This window comes from Choloepus didactylus, chromosome 5 (assembly GCF_015220235.1).
Source record: "Choloepus didactylus isolate mChoDid1 chromosome 5, mChoDid1.pri, whole genome shotgun sequence".
Lineage (NCBI taxonomy): Eukaryota > Metazoa > Chordata > Mammalia > Pilosa > Megalonychidae > Choloepus > Choloepus didactylus.
Window position 1 is genome coordinate 43,798,120 of NC_051311.1, and position 20,266 is coordinate 43,818,385.

At 36.6% G+C, this 20,266-nt stretch overlaps 1 pseudogene; it reads right to left on the reverse strand.

Moving 5' to 3' along the window:
- Nucleotides 1–1,659: 1,659 nt before the first annotated feature.
- On the reverse strand, nucleotides 1,660–2,883 carry LOC119535248 (annotated as a pseudogene).
- Between the last annotated feature and the right edge of the window lie 17,383 nt (nucleotides 2,884–20,266).

Here is a 20,266-nt window from a genome sequence, read left to right on the forward strand (position 1 = left end):
TTATCTTCCAATTACAGATGCAAAGTACTTTTTATGCTATTTCTTTAAGGGTTCATGCCAAAACTCCTTCTGGTAAGTCAAATCATCATGTTGCCTTGGTCTCCATCATGCTTTCAGTGACATGTTCTTACAAATAGACCTTTTTGCCTGAGGATGAAACAAAACTTGTTTGAGAAAATCGACAACTTGTAAAAAAATATATAGATATTTGAAATAAAAAAGGTCACTTTTTCATAATGCATTAAGAACCATGTTTAAATAAAATAACTTTCTGGAAGGGATGTACAGAAAGTGCTTGTTCTGTTTTGACCTAGGCAGTGCTGCCTCCTCCTCATGCTGGCAAAGGCTGACAAGCAGCACCAACCCCTGCTCCCACCGAGCATCAGCGCACCGGCCCTCATGTGCTCAGCTCCATAAGCACCAGACAACCGGACAGAGAAATCTCGGCAAGTAATAGCACATTTTCCAATGACTATATTGATTCATAGCGAATTTTCCAGTTATTTTAAACAAATTGAAAAAATAAAACAACATTAAAATGTTAACTCACCTTTGGAGGCCAAAAAATACTGCAACACCAGGGAAGTAAGCATCAAGCGACAGTGCAATATGCTCTAGGCTTAGCGCCCTCAACCATTAGAACAACTCTAAACATTTTAGAGAAGAGAAAAATGCATAAGCGAATACATTCTTAATGCTATGTTGGTCATGGGAAATAAATTACAAAGTGTTAGATGCATATCCATTGACACCATGCTATAATGGCCCAGCATATATCTGCTTCTGTTAGCATATTCATTTCTAGATGTATTCTAAGCACCAAATGAACTGGGCAGTTGGGGTGGACGAGTGAGCATAGAAGAGAGATTCAAGAGTAGAAAAATATAATGCTTGCCTGTGAAATGACAGTAAGAACAAAAACAACAGATGCTGTTTCTTTCAGCAATGGGATTCAGAAAGATGATTTTTTTAATTATTGCAAACATGACACATTTCTTTCTTTATTTCTTCTGGCATTTGCAGCATTCTCTCCTCACTAACCATAAGCTAAAAAGTTATGAAAAATAGTTACAAAACCTACAGCAACATAGATGTATATTTCTCTTCCCTCACTTAACTCCTCTTCCACCAGAGTAACCACTGTGAGAAGTTTATGCCCATCCTTCTCTTTCTCTATGCATTCACACACACAGACACACACACAGGCAGAAAAATATAGTTAGGGATAATGTGTACTCACACATGAATATAGAATTACTTTAATACAATCACATATACAAAGTCTAGTGAGCCATATATTTCTGTTTAGTAGAGCTATCTCTCTTTTTTTAATTCTTAATTAATTTAATTGCAAGGTGATAAATATCTTCCATTGTTGAATTAAATATGATGATGAAAACATGTTTTTGATCCTTAGCTTTGGTTACAGAGAGATCAACCACCTCAGGTCTTTATATAACCTGCTAAGTTACTGAGAATTTGTTCTAGTGACTCCATGGAGTTTTGTGTTCCGGAAATCAGTGATCCAGTTCCATGATCTTCTCAAGAAGCCCACAGGACCAGGTAACATGTAGCATATAGGTGGGTAGGTGCTACTGATGGCAGTCAGTGTTCCAAAGAAAAATAGTCCTTCTTTATTACCCTTTACTGCCAGTGCTATCACACCACTGGTCCAGGGTATCTTATTTGGGAGAAGGTGACATAGAAAGGGATAAAGGGAGATGGCGTAAGAGCATGAAGAAATTTTTGTGTTCTTTTGGAAGATGAGCCACCATGAGTTGACCATGTGTGCTCACATCTCTATGTAATTGTATATGAATAGGTCTGAAATAGTGTAGGCTTCTGGAATTCCAAAACTTGAGAATTCAGGAAAGCACAAACTAAGGTCATTAATTGAATTTATCCATCAACTCATGAAATACCAAGCAGTCTTCAGAGCCCACATTCATTCCTTGTCCAAAGAAGGGTTTTATGGCATAAGCTGCATCTTCTGTGTGATTTTAAGTGAAAAACAGAGCACTTCACAGATATCATGGCCTGGGCGGGCAATAGAAAGAAATCTTACATCAGGGCTTGCTCTCCCATTAGAGGAATGGCATCTGGAAAGTACTTCTGGAGGAAATCCAGCACACCCTAGTTTTAAAAAATTAGTTTTAAAATCACCAAATGGCATGAACAAAGTACACATGAAAGATTTTTTCATATTATGAAGTGCAATCATCATGAAGGTAGTTTTAGGCCAATTATGGAGATAATTAGGTTCCATGGCATAATCTCCATTCTTTGTTGGAATAATCAACTCCAAGTAACCATGAGGATTGTATTGCTGACTGTAATTAAAGCGGATTTCTTCATGAGGTGATTTCTGACCACTGAATAGGCTCCATCACATCCTACAATGAGGTCACAAGTGATGTCTCTAGGAACTTTGTCAGATCCAAGCACTGTGATCATTCCTTCTCCAGGATTGCACTGAGACAGCCTGTGGCCAAAATGTACCTTCACATTTGGATATTTCTCAACAGCAGACAAAAAAATCCTTGTTTATATTTTCTCTGTTTTTGGAAAGAATATACTGAGATTTTGCCCCATAGGGAATTGTAGACATTTTTCCTGAAAGAGAATGAATCATTCTTGCTCTCATGGATATACTTTAGGATACAATCTGCAAGAGCCAATGCTTTCAATGCTTTGTCATTCTCTGTAAGAAAGGGCCAAGTTGGTGCTTCTTCCACATACAAATTTAGCCACTCTAATGCCTTCCCTTGCTCCATATACATCAACTTGGAAATTCCTCCTTGCAAGAAAGCAGGCATTTAATGCTCCAACCAGGCCACCACCAATGGCAGATACTTTTTTCCTTTGAAGGTCAGATGAATCCATAACGGCCAAAGAGGTTTTCATAAATGTTGTTGCTTCTGTCACTTAGGGGATTTGTCTCTAGAGCTATCTCTTGATTTAAGGAATTTCATATTATTCAAAATATGGGTATCTCGTAATTTGTTAATCATTACCCTATAGGATAGATATTTAGTATTTTTTCTAATTTGCCATGCAAACAATGGTGCAAATTAAATTCATATGTGTGCATATTTATGAATATTTATTTCAACAATGGAAGATATTTATCAGCTTGCAATTAAATTAAGAATTAAAAAACAGAGATAGCTCTACATAACAGAAATATATGGCTCACTAGACTTTGTATATGTGATTGTATTAAAGTAATTCTATATTCACATGTGAATACACATTATCCCTATCTATATTTTTCTGCCTGTATGTGTGTGAATGCATAGAGAAAGAGTAGGAGGATGGGCATAAACTTCTCACAGTGGTTACTTTGGTGGAAGAGAAGGAGTAAGGTGAGGGAAGAGAAATATACATCTATGTCACTGTAGGTTTTGTGACTATTTTTCATAACTTTTTAGCTTTGTACCTCACTCTTCAGGGCCTGTTGGGACTTTAGTCTGGTTATAGGTCTTGAAGCAAAGACTGGTGGTGGGGGTGGGTCATGAAAAGAATTAGTAGTATCCCTTAAGTCATTTCCCTCAGGACATTCCATTGCAGTTTCATCTCCTGAAACAGATTAATCTCTCTAGCCAGAGGAGTGAGGTCTGCTTCCTCAGGGGAGGTGATTATAGGTTTAACAGGTACTGAAGCATTAATTTCTTTAGGTGGAGATTGGATGGCAGGCTCCTCAGGGCAGACTGGAGGTTGGGAAGTTGTTTCCTCAGAGCAAGCTGGAGGTTGGGTAGCTATCTTCTCAAGGCAGACTGGAGGTGGGGGAGCTGTTTCCTCAGGGCAGACCATTACTGGTATATCTAGCAAAGACTCAGCAGAATCTATGCTTCCAGTGTCCTCAGTGTCATTATTATCAGTGCATCTGTCCCCATCCCGAGTTTCAGGTTACCATTCTTTTCCAATCAATGACTTTACTTTAATAACAAATACCCTGTGAGGTTGAGATTTTAGTTTACGTTGTAAATCCGCTACTCGCACAATGAGACTCTGGGTCTGGTTTTCAGAAATCTTAAGTCTTTGGCCACAGGAAAAAAGATTTTCTTTCCAGGCCCACATAGAAATCTTTACATCTGTCATATGGCACTTAAGTTTCAAATTTGAAGCCTTTAGCTCATCCCTTTCTCTGATAACTTTATCCAGCATATCTAAGAGCAACCAGCCAACATCATTATACCTCTTAACTCTGCAAAACTGTGTGAAGGTGTCAAAGACACTGTCACCCAGAGACTTGCTTCAGACAAGAGTATGATTAGGAGAATCAAATGGTGATATTTTGCAAATCTCCATTGCCAACTCATGCCATGGACTGTCAATGCCATCTTGATCACTGGAAATGGAGTTATTAGTGCCTTTGAATCTAATCAATGTAGAAAACCAATTGTAAAAGCCCATTTTAAGATTCTATTTCTCAAGAAACCACAAGTTGTATTAGTTAGAGTTCTCCAGGGAAACAGAACCAACAAGAGCTATCTATAAATATAAGATTTATAAAAGTGTCTCACACAACTGTGGGGATGCATGAGTTCAAATTCCATATGGCTGGATGCACAAGTCCAAATTCCGTAGGGCAGGCAGTGAACTGGCAACTCCAATGAAGGTGTTCTATGAACTCCTCAGGAAACACTTCGTGGCTAGTCAAGGAAGAAGTGAAGGTCCTGTCTCTCTCTCCCTTAAAAGTCTGTAGCTGATTGCGTTAAATCCAGCTGATTGAATTCTCTCATCGTTAATGTGATCAGTCACAGGTGCAGTCAATTGACTAATGATTTAATAAACCAGCCTTCTGGTTTATTAACAGCCACAAATGCCCTTGCAGTAATGGTTAGGCCAGTATTTCCTTGACCAGACACCTGGACACCATCACCTGGCCAGGTTGACACACATGAACATAACCATCACAATGGGGTAGACTTATGTATGCACATTTCCAGTTTTGATACATTACATCAACTTGTCAGCTTCAAAAGCTGTAGCAGCCCAAAAAGCTGTACCAATTTATACTTCCCTCAACAGTGTATGAAAGTGGCAAATACCAGACTATTTTTAACATTGTAATTTATTATTTTTCCATTTCCAATCCCATAATCTAATTAATGAAAATTGAAATCTTATCATATTTATTTGCATTACTGATTACTAATGAGAATACTATTTTTTATATTTATTAGGCATTAGCAATTTTTGACTTAGACTTCCTATTTATGACCTTATCAATTTTTCTATTGTGCTGTCATTTTTGTCTTGTGAGCCATAGGAACTCTCTATATAAATATTAGACATTTTACTGCAACATATGTATTTTTTGGTTTGTTTCTTGGTGTTTTAAGTCTGTTTCTAATGATTTTTCTCATAGAAAAGTTTTATGAACTCACTAGGTGTTTTAGTCTGCTAGGCTTCCAGAATGCAAAAACCAGAAATGTCTGGCTTTTAACATTGGGGATTTATTTGCTTACAAGCTTACAGTTCTGAGGCCATGAAAGTGTCCAAATCAAGGTATCATCAGGCAATGTTTTCTCCCCAAAGACCAGTACCAGTGATTCTGAACTCCTCTGTCACATGGCAAGGCACATGGTGGCATTTCTTGGTCTCTCCCTTCTCTTCTGGGTTTCATTGCTTTCAGCTTCTGACTTTCTGGGCTTTCTCTTTCAGTTTCTCTCCCTTTTCTTCTGATTTACAAAGGACTCTAGTAGGAGGATTAAGACCCACCCTGAATGAGGTGGATCATGCCTTAAGTTAAGATCCTACTCACCAGAAGATCCTACTTACTGGGTCTGCACTCACAGGAATGAATTAATTTTAAGAATATAAGTTTTGGGGTCTATAAGCTTCAAACCATCACTCTCTGTTTCTTTATAACCTTTAAATATTTCTTTTAAGAAGGACAGAATTAAGGTAGTAGACTTTTCTTGTTTTGTGGCCTATTGACCATTTTCTGTTCATCTGATACTAGCATCTATTTTCCTAAAGGGAATCAATCTGATGCCACATTGTTCAGGTGGGACTGATTCCACTCTGACTCCAGGGATTGGCAGAAGTCACAGATTTAGCAAATAAGTAAACCATGTTCCAAGACTCACAGAATTTGAGTGCATGACTCAGACCAGGTCACATAGAGCAAGGGAAGGACAGTCTGGGGAGTTTTGCTGTTATACTTGATAAAGATAAATTATTCAGTTCTGGAGCTCTCATCTAATTGGATGTAAGCCTAGAATATTTTATGGCCATGTTGTCAACCTTAAACAGACCTTGCCTAAAAATAAATCCAACATAGAGGAAAGGAATATTGAATGATGTAGAAAAACAGATTCTTAATGTCATTGCTTAGGTAGAAGTTTCAACAGTGCCTCAAATCAGGGATACCCTTAGGCTTTTTGATTATACGAGTGACTAAGTTTCTTAAATCCTTACATATTTATAATGCTGGCTTGAAAAGAGTTCCATTTTCTTTGGATAAAAAAAATAGACCTCCCTAATATACTTTTCACTCCAGTATTATTTTTAAAATGTTCGTATACTTTCCCATATAATTTCATATACTTGGTAGTTTTCTCACTATAGTATAAAGCAAATTAATCAAAAAAATTTTAAGCACTACATAAAAGAGTAAGCAAGGAATTTTAAAAATGCATCAACAACCAGAAGGAAGCACTATTAATATATAATGTCCTTTTACATGTGGTTTTAGATACAACACATACACACAAACACATTTTCATTAATGTCATACCATAGCGTTATTACTTTTGCTAGAAAATGGTCATTTTTATTTTTATAGTATTTTGGTATTATTTTCCTTAAACAACTATCACTCTCTTTTCCCCATCAATTCACTATGTAACCAGTATTAACAATTTAGTGTAAACACCCACAGTATGAATTTTTGCCATTTTCATATAACTAATATGAAATATTATATACACTTCTCTGCATCTTGCTCTTCTTACGTAATAGCTATTATGAAAATCCTTCCAACTAATAATCAAAATCATCCTTTATTTTTCTAATATTAAGAATGTACATAATATATCTCGTACTTTGGTACTACAATTTATTTCCAGATATTTTGCCTATTCAAGAGATGCTGCAATAACATTCTTGAGTGTATAAACTTAGAATTTACTTTTATGTTAATGGATATACATGCTTTAAATTTTAGCAGATAGTTTTCAGGTTGCTTTTCCAGAAGAATGAAAATCAGTGCACGTTTTTATCAGTATTAAAAAGCAAACCCTTTTCCTTGAAACTGCTACAAATGCAGGTTTTATCTCTTTTAAAAATTGATATCAATATAGATGTTAGGGAGGCCATTTAGTTGTTGCTTTCATATTTTCCTGATTACTACCAACATTGAGCATCAGTATATACAAATTTATGGTGTATTCAAATTTTTAAAAAATGTAATATAAATACGTTGATATCCTCCACCAACTGTAATGTTGTTGGTTTTCTCCCTAAGAGTTTCAAGATCCTGTTTAAAAATATTTTGAGAGACCAATCCCCTACCTATAAATATGCCTGTAAATATTCTTCCTCAACATACTATAGTTGATTAATATATATGATTTTATTTCTCAAATTTCTTATACATTTCATTTTCAAACACATAACATTTTGGAAAGTCTAGAGGTTTCCTCATCCCTTTTGTATATGTGAAAGTGGTAGATAAGGGCATTTGCCTCTCTCCAAATATTTGCCTCTCTCCAAAGGGCAGGAAATATTGGTAAGAACAGGCAAGATTCCCACCACTCATTTTCTTTTTCTCAATATTGTTGACTGTGAGTTGAGTGTGCTTTTGTGTATATGTGTTTGTGTGTGTGTGTGTCTGTGTGTGTGTGTCTGTGTGTGTCCACAGAGGGGGGAGTTGAGAAGCAGTACTTAATCACAACATGATCTTGGGTTCCTCTGTCTGGCTGTAAATTTTCAGTGTTTATAATTTGAAATTTTTCATTTTTCCATGGTTGATATCTTCTGGTACAATAGTGTACAATATGTATGTATTAATAATTTTTATATTTTTAAAAATAATTTTTGAAGAAGGAAATTTCTAAGATCTGATTTCAGAGAGCCACTTTTACTTGAAAATTCATATGAATTTTAGTTTTAGCTTGGCATGTTCATAAAAATCCCTACTGAAGTTGTTTTAAATTTATAGAAATGTTTGGGAGAGAATTTACAACATTACAATACATACTTGTATTCAGAAATATGGTAGGCCTCTCCTTCCATTCAATCTCATATTTTCCTTCAATCAAGTTTTAGGGCTTTCTTTATATAGGACATTCACAGTTATTCCATACTCTGTTACTGGCACTTCATAGTTTTGTCATGATTTAAAATGAGAGCTTTTTTAGTCTTATTTTTTTCCTGACTGGTTCTTGCTAGTATACAGCCAAGATATGGATTTTTGCATGTTTATTTTCTTTTGGCATCTTTTCTGAACTATCTTATTACTTAAAACAATTTAACAGATTAGTCTCTTGGATTTTTGAGGTGGAAAGTTATTTCATCAGGAAATAGAATACTGCTTTACTTTTCACAGTATTTTTACTTTTCATTCTGTTTTTATCCAGGTGTGTGTGTGTGTGTGTCCAATGTTGACTGATATTTTGGGGAACTGTGTTGTTGAAATAGGTTCAAATTTGTGCTCTGTCACTTACTGGATGTGGTGCCATGGACAAGTCAGTTAATTGCTCTATGCTCTGCTTCTTCATTTGCAAAACTAGGATAAAAATAATGCCACTGCATGAATATGATGTGTAGCCTTCAAGTAATAGCCTGAAAGTTTTAAAGATAGAAGTAGTTTTTTTTCATTAATTAAAGCCTGCACACTTAATTTATTAATACAAAATTGAATCTATTTTGTCAAGTTATATTGGCATAATGAATTTTCTTTTATTTTCTCTCTCTTTTTTATTGGTTATATATTTATGAGATGAGTGGTTGCTAATCATTCATGTCACTTTGGCTTCAGTTTCTTCTTATGTCTATGCGTCCACCTTTAAAATTAAGGAGAAATTTACATACAGTTAAATGCATAGATCTTAACTGTACAAATTGCTGACTTTTAAGGAATATATGTAACAACTCCTACATGCAAAGTGTAGTATTTCCATCACTCCAGAAAATTTATTAATGCCCTGCTCTAGTCAATCACCTCTCATCATCGACCAATTGCTCTCACTTTAGATGTGTTTTATCTCCTTTTTTATTTTTTAATATATTTTGTCCAGAGTTTACAATTTTTGTCAGTGGAGAAATTATTCTGACAAAAAATAATATTCCATCATTGCTGGAACAATAAACTCTAGTGTCTTATAGTATTATTAACAGAAAGATGTCAAAGGGAAATCAAACTGATATATTTATTATCCAGGATATAGAGTTTCCAAGGAAATATTATTTAATGATTTGTAATAATTATCCATTCTCTCAAGTGTATTCCATTCCATTTTCATATCTGTCTAACCTTGTCTGTATAATGACAAACTGATTCATAGAAATGGAGGGCTTCTAATGAAAAATATTTAATTGTCTTCTCACCTTTGCAATAATTTCATCAAAAATTCTTTTCTAAGATATACATAAGTGGGAGGCTTCTGGGAAGATGGACATATAGGGAGCTCCAAGACACAGTCCTTCCACCAAAACAAATAAAAACAGGCAGGAACTATCTGAAACAGTTATTTTGAAACTCCAGAGGCCGGAAGAGTACAGTACAGCATCCAGGGAAGAGTGGGAGGAAGAGGCTGAAAAATTATGGTTAAGAACTGTAAATTGCTCTCTCTACATAGTGGCTTCTGGTGCCCACCCCCTACTCTAGCAGCAGGCCACTCAGGGTCCAGTCCCTGGCTAGCTATTGCTGACAGAAAGAGACATACAAATCTTCTTCCCCAAGAACAGGGGTTGCATAGCTGGTCATTGATCATGGCTTTTGATTAGCAAATTCAGATCACTGGGTCCTGGCTGTTGTTTCAACTGGCCTGAGACAAAGGCAGCGACAGCCATTGTTGGTCATGGAGACTTAAAAGCACAGGGCTTCCTTAGGGCTGTGGGGGAAAATTAGCTGAAGGGCTGCATTTGCTGGGCAGGCCAGGAAAGCTCAGCTTTGGGGAACCATCAAAGGCACTCTTGGTACCCTTCCTGATCCCTTCCCCAGGGCACTTTTGAGCTGTTCTGTGCCCCCTGCATGGGTCCCTGACACTATTTTTGTTGGGAAAGGCTGAATTGGGAAAGTCCTCCCCAGGGTGACTCTCCTCCCAGAATTTTCCCTACATGCAAAAGCAGCATGAGACAGCAGACAGTCTGGGACAAAGGTCTGCTGGCTTCAGATACCTGGGAGAGGATTTGTCCCCTGGGAAACAGAAGGGGCAACAAAACTCTTGTGAACAGGGGAATTCCAAAACAGCTAAAAAGCAGAAGCCCAGGATATGACATAGGCTCAGTAAGACAAGGACAACCCTGCAGAGTGCATTCACCTTGGGCAGACCTTTTCCATAGGAGGGTTGAAGCTCAAGAAAATCTGTCTTATCACCAGCTGGTTACAAATCCAGGAAACAGAGATCTCAAGGATTAAGTCTCAGAGTTAACATTTTAAAATGTTAAAATGTACAGTGTGCAACCAGAGTACAAGACAAATAAAGAGTAAATGATGGCCTGTCCAAAGGAAGAGGATAAAAATGCAGAAAACACCAATGAAGAAGATGAGAATGTGGACATATCATAAAAAGCCTTTAAAAAATTATCTTCAGAATGCTTAAAGAGTTGAAGGAAAGTACAGAGAAATAACTATGGGCATCAGGAAAATAATGACTGAACAATATGAGAGTCTAAATAAAGAGATAGAAATTTTAAAAAGGAACCAAACAGAACTACTGGAGAGATAGATAACTCCTGAAAAATATCCAGGAGGGTTTCAAGGGCAGAATGGAGCTGGCAGAAGAAAGAATTGGTGAATCTGAAGAAAAGGCACTTGAAATTAGCCTGAGGAGCAGAAAGAACAAAGAAATATTAAAAGAGAAAATGGTTTCAGATAGCCATGGGACACCATCAAGCTCACGAGTACATGCACTATGGGAGTTCTAGAAGAAGAAGAGAGTTAGGGGAAGAAGGAATAGTCAAAGTAATAATAGCAAAGAACATCCCAAACTTAACAAAACTTAATAAAAATGCACATCCAAGAATCTCAGAGAACAAATAGGATAAACATGAAGAAAAATACACCCCATTATATATGGATTATACTACAATGCAAAAGACAAGGAGAAAGTTCTGAAAGCTGCAAGAGAAAAGCAAAGTGTTATATGCAAGGGAATCCCAATATGATTGAGTCTGAATTTCTCATCTGAAACCATGGAAGCAAGAATTCAGTGGGTTGAAGTGATGAAGGAAAACAACTGACAGTCAAGAATACTATATCTGGCAAGACTCTTTTCTAAAATGAGGTAGAGATGAAGACATTCTCAGAAAAACCAAAAGTGAGAGAGTACATAGATCTGTCCTATCAGCAATGGTAAAGAAACTAGAACAGCCATCTCTCTAAAGAAGGTATATAAATGCCCAGAAAGCACATGAAAAGATGCTCAAAATCATTAGCCCTCAGGGAAATGTAAATCAGAACAATATGATGTCATTTCATACCCATTAGAATGGCTGCTATTAAAAACATGGAAATTAAGAAAGAATGCAGAGAAATAGCAACACTCATTTATTGCTTGTGGCAATGTAAAATGGCATGGTCACTGCAAGACATTTTGACAGTTCCTGAGAAAGCTAAATATAGAACTACACAGAAGAACTGAAAGCAGGTACTCAAACAGATTTTTGCCCACCAATGTATCCATTAGCCAATGAATGGATAAATAAAAATTGGTATATTCATACAATGGAATATTATTTAGCTGTAAAAAGGAATGAAGTCTTGATACACGTGACAACATGGATGAACCTTGAAGACATCATATTGAGTGAAATAAGCCAGACACAAAAGGTTAAATATTTTATGATCTCACTGATATGAAACAATTAGAATAAGTCAATTCATAGAGTCAGTGTCTAGAATGTAGGTTATCAGGGGACAGAGTGGGGATAGGAAATGGGAAGTTAAAGCTTAAAATGTACAGGGTTCCTATTAGGAATGATGGAAATGTTTTGGTAATGAATGGTGGTGATGGTAGCACAATATTGTGAATGTAATTAACAGTTTGGAAATATATATCTGAATATGATTAAAAGGGGAAATGTTAGATTGTATATATGGTAATAGGATAAACATTTTTAACAAAATCCATGGAAATACACTACATTGACAGTGAACTCTAAGTCAAAACATGGACTGTAATTAATAGTCCAATTATAAAAATGTGCTATCATCAATTGTAACAAATGTTCCATACCAATGCAGGGTGTTGGTGGTAGGGTACTATATAGGAATCCAGTATTTTATGCATGATTGTTCTGTAAACCCACAGCTTCTCTAATATATTTGTAAGTGTATGAGATATCTCTTATTCAGTTGTACTCCTATTTTGATTTATTGATTGACTAATAAGCATCTAATCTGTGTCTCCAAAAATAAAACAAAATACCATCATGGTTTATATGAATGATTCAAAATTAATCAACAGTCCTGCTACAGGGATCCAAGTTTCCTCCTACCCATTCCATCATTGATCTTGGGTGCTCTTTCTGTCAATATTTTCTTAAAAAACACTAAAATATTTGGCAAATTATATTTTAAAACGTGTTCTAGCCATCTAGCTGACTTAACTCAAGTATACCCTTTATGATTTTTAGGCTTCCAGTTTCAATTTTCTGCTTTGATTCAATCTCTGTTGATGATTTCATTTTTCCTTATTTTTTTTTTTTTGTGCCTCTGATGTTTTTGAATTATTGGTGGTTGGTCTTCACATCTATGTTTCTGTGGATATAGTCTTATGAGAATTGCAGTTCTGGCTTCTCTTCTTTCCCTTACTTGTGCCTCTACAATGCCTGTAATTATACCTTAGTGATTTTCCAGAAAGTAAGATTAATTGATAAGATTGATTAAAATACCCAAAATTTTATCTGGAACTGTTTCTGTTTTTTTGTTGTTGTTGTTTGTTTGCTTACAATGAACTAATTTACTTATCTTGCTGTGGTAGCTTTGTACTGAGTTAATGTGGCCAGTGTGGAACTATGTTACCCAGAATTCCCTTCCCTCTATGGGAAGGGTTAATCACAACAGAAATTTTCAGTCGTTTCATGTGGTTGGGAATTCAGTTAGGCCAGACACTTTCCAGATCATGTACATTGTCAACTGGCTCATCTTGTTGACTGAATCCACAGATCCTGAGATCTTGCCAAATCTCCTCCTTCATCTTCTCCAAAACCTGGGTCACTAGGGTGTACAGCCTGTGAAGAGGGGCATCAGCTTATCTTGAAGGTTGCACTTATCAGTGAGGTGCAAAACATTGAGCCTAACATGTGAGTTCCAGGTTTCTGTTGTTGCTGGTTCCAGATTGTCCTTTTAGGATCTGCGTGTCGTTTCTCTCCCTCACATAAAATCCATCTTTTCTCCCCATATGCTGGTCCTACTGATTTCAGACCTGTGTTTTTTCTAGAAGTTTTTTTTTTTTTATTACTGGAAGTTTTTTTCTAGAGAGTTTATATTTAGGTCCAAGATCCACATTGAGTTAATTTTTGTATGTGGTTCAAAATATGGATTGTTACACTTTTTATATATTATTGGATTTAGTTTACTAAAGTAAACCCATCTTGTTCTATCCTTTCCTTTGTGGGAAGAATTTTAATTACAAATAATTAATATAGGACTATTCTTGTTACATATTTCTCCTGAGTGATTTTGTTACTTTGTGTCTTTCAAGAAATTCTTTCCATGCATTTTAAAGTTAAAGTAGGTGTTCTGTAGGCAGAAGATAGTTGGCTCTTCTTTACACATTATAAAATTCACTGTCTAATAATTAAACAGCTGAGACAATTTAATGTGATTACTGTTATGGTCAGTTTTAAACCTACCATTTCCTTTTTTTTTCTATTTTTCTTATTTGTTCTGTTCTATTTTTCCCCCATTTATGTCTCTTTTTGATTTAGTGGCTTTATTTTTTTTCTAATTTGTTAGCTTATTACATATAACTAATTTGTTAGCTTATTACATATAACTCTTTGTTTTAGTGTTTGCTTTTGTTTAAATTATGAATATTGTCTTACTGTGGAGCAGGTTGCTAGATGCTACATAGTGGGAACACAGGCTCAGGCACAGTAGAGACTTTCAGCAAATGACTACTTTATTGCTTACACAGCACAAAGGGTCCAAAACAGCAGAGGAAGAGATCTCATCTTGCATGGTCTCATGGAGAAGCTCAGTTCAGGGTTGGCAGGTCCACATCAGAGAAGAGAGATGCTTGTGTTGACTAAGTGATTGGGTTTTTATATGCCCCAGGGAGAAGGGGCCTCATCAATGAGTAAAAAGCATTCATCAAGAAAACCATGTGTCCTGGCTTGCAGCTGGGTCTGGTTAAGTTTTAACATCTCCCCCACACTGTCTGTCTCTTGCAAATTGGAAACCTATTGTTTTTGTTTCCTTGGCTACTCAAGCAAATACCATGCAATTACTTGACTTAAACAATGGAATTTTATTAGTTCAGGGATTTGAGGCTAGGCAAAAATCCAAATCAAGTCCAAATCAAGATGATGCTTTCTTCCCAAAGACTGACATTCTGGGTCTGGCTGCTGGTGATCTTTGGTCCTGGGTTCATCTTTCACATTGCAGTGCACATGGCAGCTCCTCCTGTCCTCTCTTTGTCTTCAGGTTCCATTGACCTTCAGCTTCTTGCTTCCCATGGCTTTCTCTCTATCTGTCTGAATTTCATTCTACTTATAAATGACCCCAGTAATAGGATTATACCCTTCCTGATCTGGTTGGGCCACACCCTAACTGAAGTAACCTCATCACAAGGTCCTATTTACAATAGGTTCACACCCACAGGAATGGATTAAGTTTAAGAATATGTTTTCTCTTGGGTACTTACAGTTTCACACTATCACACATACCAAACAACTGCACACAAACAAGCAAGAGTTAAAAAGAAGTGGGGTAAACAAAGGCTGGGAGATGGGCACTGAGTGTTTCTGTGAATTCTTCAGAACTTACTATAATCCACTTTCAAATGGTATTATATGATGTCATGTATAGTATAAGAACTTTAGAACAGTATATTTTCATTTCTCACCTCCAAGGCTTTGTGTTATTATTGTCATATATTTTGTTTCTACATGTAATAAACCTTGCAGTACAACATTATTAGTTTTGTTTAAAATGGTAAATTATCATTTAGAGATATTTACATAATAGAAAAACTTCTTTATATTTGTCCAAATAGGTAACATTTGGTGCCTTCATTGTATTGTATATATTTAGATTTTAAGGAGGGATAATTTTACTCTGAACTGAAATAATGTTCCTTTAACTTTTTTATGAATAATAAAAAAGATAATAAAAACAAAAATAAGATATCATACAATACAATATAATACTAGGGTCAGACAACAACACCACTAGCAAGAATCTCATATCCTTCCCTTATAGCCCCCTCTCATACTTATTTAGCTTTGGTATATTGCCTTTGTTACATTTAATGGAAGCATATTACAATGTTACTGTGACCGTAGACTCCAGTTTTCTTTGATTTGCTTTTTCCCCACTGCCATCCCCTTTCCAACACTCTGCATGGTTGGCATTCATTTGTTCTTCCACATGTAAGAACAGTTTTATATTGTTACATTTAGTCACAATCCTTGACCACTCCAGTTTTTGCTAAGTTAAACAGCCCCAGTCTTTATCTTCTATCTTTATCTCAGGTGTCATGCATGCTCCCAGCCCACCTCTTTCAGTTTTACTCATGAGCATCTTTGTTCAGTGTAGTTACAGTATTTTGCTACCATCACACAGTATTATGCTATCAATTTCTGGTTCTATACAATCAAGACTGCTGAATATTCTGTAGTCCTTCAGCATCAAATGCCTGATCTTTACCCTCCTTCTATCTCCTGGTAGCCTATTATTGGCTTTTTTAAAAATTCAATTTTATTGAGATATATTCATATACCATACAACCATCCCTGGTACACAATCAGTTGTCCACAGCACCACTATACAGTTGTGCATTCATCACCACATTCAATCCCTGAACATTTTCATTACTATACACAAAAAAACATAAGAATAAAAGTTAAAGTGTAAAAGAACACCAAAAACATCCCATCCCCCATCCCTCCCTATTATTCACCTACTCTTTGTCCCCACCCCTCTACTCATCTGTCCATACACTGTATAAAGGGAGTGGGAGCCACAAAGGTTTCACAACCACACAGTCACATGGCACAAACCACAACAGCTACACAATCATGAAGACTAATTTTTAACTTGTTGAGTTTCACTCAGCTAGGCAGTAGCATGTATCCAGCTTGGAGACTCCAGACTATTTTTAAAATTTATTTTATTTATTTATTTATATATATATATTTTTATTGAGGTTGTTCACATGCCATACAACTATTCAAAGATCCAAAGTACAATCAGTTGCCCATGGTACCATCATACAGCTGTGCATCCATCAACACAATTAATTTTTTTCAATTTTTAGAACATTTTCATTACTCCAGAAAAGAAATAAAGACAAAAAAAGGAAACTCCAATCCTCTCATACCCACAACCATGTCCCCCTCCATTATTGATTCATAATTTTGGTATAGTACATTTGTTACTGTTGATGAAAGAATGTTAAAATGTTGCTAACTGTAGTATATAGTTTGCAACAGGTATGTATATTTTTTCCTATAAGCCTCTCTATTATTAACTTCTAGTTATAGTGACATACATTTGTTCTAGTTCATGAGAGAGATTTCTAGTATTTGTATAGTTAATCATGGACACTGTCCACCACAAGATTCACTGTTTTATTCATTTCCATCTTTCAACCTCCAACTTTCCTTCTGGTGACATATATGACTCTGAGCTTACCCTTTCCACCACCATCACACAACTTTCAGCACTGTTAGTTATTCTCACAATATGCTACCATCATCCCTGTCCATTTCCAAACATTTAAGTTCATGCTAGTTGAACATTCTGCTCATAATAAGCAACGACTCCCCATCCTTTAGTGTCATTCTATATCCTGGTAACTTATATTTCATGTCTATGAGTTTACATACTATGATAAGTTCATATCAGTGATACCCTGCAATATTTGCCTTTATGTATCTGTCATATTTCACTCAATATAGTGCTCTCAAGGTTTCTTCATCAACCTATTTTTTTTAAGATGGCTTTGTTCACACACCATACATTCCATCCTAAGTAAATAATCATTGGTTCTCTGTATAGTCATGTATTTATGTATTCAGCGCCATCACCACTATCTATATAAGGACATCTCCATTTCTTCCACAAAGAAGGAGGAAGAGTCAAAGAAGGCAGAGAGACAAAAGAAAAAGAAAAGAGAAAGAGAGAAAAACAAACAAAAAAACAAAACTTGACAGCTAGAAAGCAACAAAAGGAAAGATAGCATTAACCTAAAGTAGAATAAAGAGTAGACAAACTCACCAATGCCAGGAGTCCCATACCCTTCCCCTATTCCCCAGTCCCCCATATGCATTTACCTTTGGTATATTGCCTTTGTTATATTAAAGGAAGCATAATACAACATTTCCATAAATTATAGTCTCTAGTTTGCATTGATTGTATTTTCCCCCCAATCCCACCCTATTTTTAACACCTTGCAATGTTGACATTCATTTGTTCTACTGCAGGTAAAAACATATTTGTACCTTTTATTACAATTGTTGAGCACCCAGGTTTTCCCTGAGTTACACAGTCCCACTCTTTATCCTTCATCTTTTGTTCTGGTGTCCCACATGGTCCCAACCTCTTCTTTCAACCATACTCACAGTCATCTTTGTTCAGTGTACTTACATTGCTGTGCTACTATCTCCCCAAATTGTTTTTGAAACCTCTCACTCCTATCTTTTCCTTTCTGTCTGCAGTGCTTCCTTTAGAGTTTCCTGTAGGGCAGGTATCTTGTTCACACACTCTGTCATTGTCTGTTTGTCATAGAATATTTTAAGCTCTCCCTCATATTTGAAGGATAGCTTTGCCAGATATAGGACGCTTGGTTGGTGTTTTTTCTCTTTCAGTATCTTAAATATATCACCCTACTTCCTTCTTCTCTCCATGGTTTCTATTGATAAATCCACACATAATCTTATCAAGCTTCCTTTGTATGTGATAGATCACTTTTCTCTTGCTGCTTTCAGGATTCTCTCTTTATCTTTGATGTTTGATAATCCGATTATTAAGTGTCTTGGTGTAGGCCTATTCAGATCTATTCTTTTGGGGTGTGCTGCACTTCTTGGATACATAATTTTCTGTCTTTCATAAGAGATGGGAAATTTTCATTGATTATTTCCTCTATTATTGCTTCTGCCCCTTTTCCCTTCTCTTCTCCTTCTGGGACACCAATGACACATACATTCTTTCTTTTCATTTTGTCCTTAAGTTCCCAGAGATGTTCCTCATATTTTTTCCATTCTTTTCTCTATCTGTTCTTTTGTGTGTAGCTTTCAGTTGCTTTGTTTTACAGTTCCTGAGTGTTTTCTTCTGCCTCTTGAGATCTTCTATTTAATGTTTCCATTGTGTCTTTCATCTCTTGTGTTGTGTCTCTCATTTCCATAGATTCTGCCAGTTGGTTTTTTGAACTTTCAGTTTCTACCTTATGTATGCCCAGTGTTTTCATAATATGGTTCATTGAATCTTTCACCATATCTTCCCTAAACTATTTGAATTGACTTATTATTAGTTCTTTCAATTCCTGTATCTCAGTTAAAGTGTAAATTTGTTCCTTTGACTGGGCCATAACTTCATTTTTCTTAGTGTAAGTTGTAGTTTTCTGCTGTTTAGGCATGGTTTCCTTGGTTACCCCAGTCAGGTTTTCCCAGGTGAGAACAGTCTCAGGTCCTAGAAGGAAGAAGTATTCAGTATCCAGTTTCCCTGAGGGTGTGTCTTAGAAAATTTGTACACCCTGTGATGCCTCAGGTTGCTGTGATTTTCTGCCCGGCAGGTGGTGCCTGTCAGCCAGACTGATGTAAGGAGGTGTGGCCTATGGCTGTTTTCCCCTAGGCTCTGGGGTCTGGTTCTGAATGGAAGGCAGGTAGTAGAGCTGGGCCCCACCCCTTTCCTCTTAGGGAAGATAATCCCTCTAGGGAGATGTCATTAGCATTTGAATAGACTCTGCCTGTGCTGTCTCCACCCTTCTCTGGGTCAGAACACTGGGGGCTGAAAATGGCTGAGGCTTTCTCCACTGAGCTGAAACAGGTATAGAAAACCCCCTTTAGGACTAGTCCATGTCCACCCTCTGGCTCTCCAAGGTCAGTCATCACCCAAAGCCTCTGTCTGCTTGTTGGGGATTCATAGCTCATAGCAAGAAGTCCACACTTGTTAATCAAAACCCCAGTTGGAGCTCAGCTGAGCTATATTAGCTTGCTGGGAGAGAGCTTCTCTCTAGCACCATGAGGCTTTGCAGCTTGGGCTGGGGGGGAAGGGGGCTCCTGGCTTGGATCACCTGTTTTTACTTACAGATTTTATGCTGTGATCTCAGACATTCCTCCCAATTCAGGTTGGTGTATGATGAATGGATGATCATGTTTGTCCTCCCACAGCTATTCCAGATTATTTACTAGTTGTTCCTGGTTGTTTATTAGATGTTTCAGGGGGACTAACTAGCTTCCACTCCTCTCTATGATGCCATCTTAGATCCCCTGTATTATTGGCTTTTAACTCTCAAAGTTTGCTCATAAATGTTAGTTCATATTAGTGAGATCATACAGTATTTGTGCTTTTGTGTCCGGCTAACTTTGCTCATCATAATGTTCTCAAGGTTCTTCCATGTCATTATATGTTCTGTGTCTTTGTTCTCTCTTACAGCTGCATAATATTCCATTGTTGTATATGTACCACAGTTTGTTTATCCACTCATCCATTGATGGACATTTGGGCTGTTTCTATCGCTTGGCTATTGTGAATGCCAACATAAACATCAGTTTACAAATGTCCGTTCATGTCTTAACTTTCAGTTCATTTGAGTATGTACCTGGTAATGGAATAGCTGTGTCATATGGCAAATTTGTACTTTGCTTCCTGAGGAATGGCCACACTGTCTTCCAGAGCTTTTGCACCATTCTACAGTTCCAC